General features: G+C 36.5%; 1 protein-coding gene across 1 annotated transcript in view; it reads left to right on the forward strand.

The window, feature by feature from the left end:
• Nucleotides 1-35: 35 nt before the first annotated feature.
• Nucleotides 36-868, forward strand: part of LOC104865065 (SH3 domain-containing protein 19) — a gene marked incomplete at its 3' end in the record, with an annotated part of 10368 nt that continues 9535 nt past the window's right edge. Inside the window, exon 1 of the mRNA XM_010628380.3 lies at nt 36-76. The remainder of the gene's footprint in view (nt 77-868) is intronic.

An 868-nucleotide genomic window follows, 5' to 3' on the forward strand; every position in this document is an offset into this window, starting at 1 on the left:
AATGTATAATATGTTTTCTTTCTTTCTTTTTCTAGCCAAGGACCCTTGTCATCTATCAGAGCTGTAATCAAGAGATGTAAGTTTGTTTTTTCCTGCTCTTTTGTTGTTGTTGTTTGAAGTACTTTTAAATGATGGTTTAGATTTCCAGCCAGTGATTGTATTTGATAAATTTACAAAGAACCCAACAAGAGTAGCTTCTTGTAAGAAGTGATGAAGTATTTCAAGTATTTTTAGCTTTCATTTACTGAGAAGCAAACTCCTCAGAACAATACCTTTCTCTTAAAAATTAAAGCCTTTTAAACACAAAATTGGCCTGGTAGTTAGCATCTATGATATGATGCAATTTTATGTAACCATCTTATAAAGTTAGACATCTTCTAAAGTTAGATGGGTTTAAAAACTATTAAACCTTGTCCTTTTTGGTTTATTTCCTTTCCTGAATTTTCTTCACAATATTTTTTTAAGGTGTGTGAATACCTGTGAAGACAGGCTCATACCTACCTATAAGAAAAATGTTGTAAGAATTCCTTCCAAAAATGACACATTTATACTTTTTGTCTTTACTTCCTGATTAAAGCTTTAGCATTTGCCCTTGGTACAGGCTTCAGGTGTACCTTTAAGTCATTATTCTTAAATAAAAGGTTCTGCCAGGTGAGGGGTTTAGTTCAGTGGTGCAACTGCCTGCCTTGCAAGCAAAAATAAAAAATAAAGGGCTCAGAAGAGGGCCCTTTTCCAAATAGAACATACGTTGCCTGCTATAGAAAAAAAAAGCCGGGCGTGGTGGCGCAACGCCTGTAATCCCAGCACTTGGGAGGCTGAGGCAGGATGATCGCTGTGAGTGTCAGACCAGCCTGGGCCACATAGTGAG

This window comes from Fukomys damarensis, unplaced genomic scaffold (genome assembly GCF_012274545.1).
Source record: "Fukomys damarensis isolate Sample0158 unplaced genomic scaffold, DMR_v1.0_HiC HiC_scaffold_17235, whole genome shotgun sequence".
Taxonomy (NCBI): domain Eukaryota; kingdom Metazoa; phylum Chordata; class Mammalia; order Rodentia; family Bathyergidae; genus Fukomys; species Fukomys damarensis.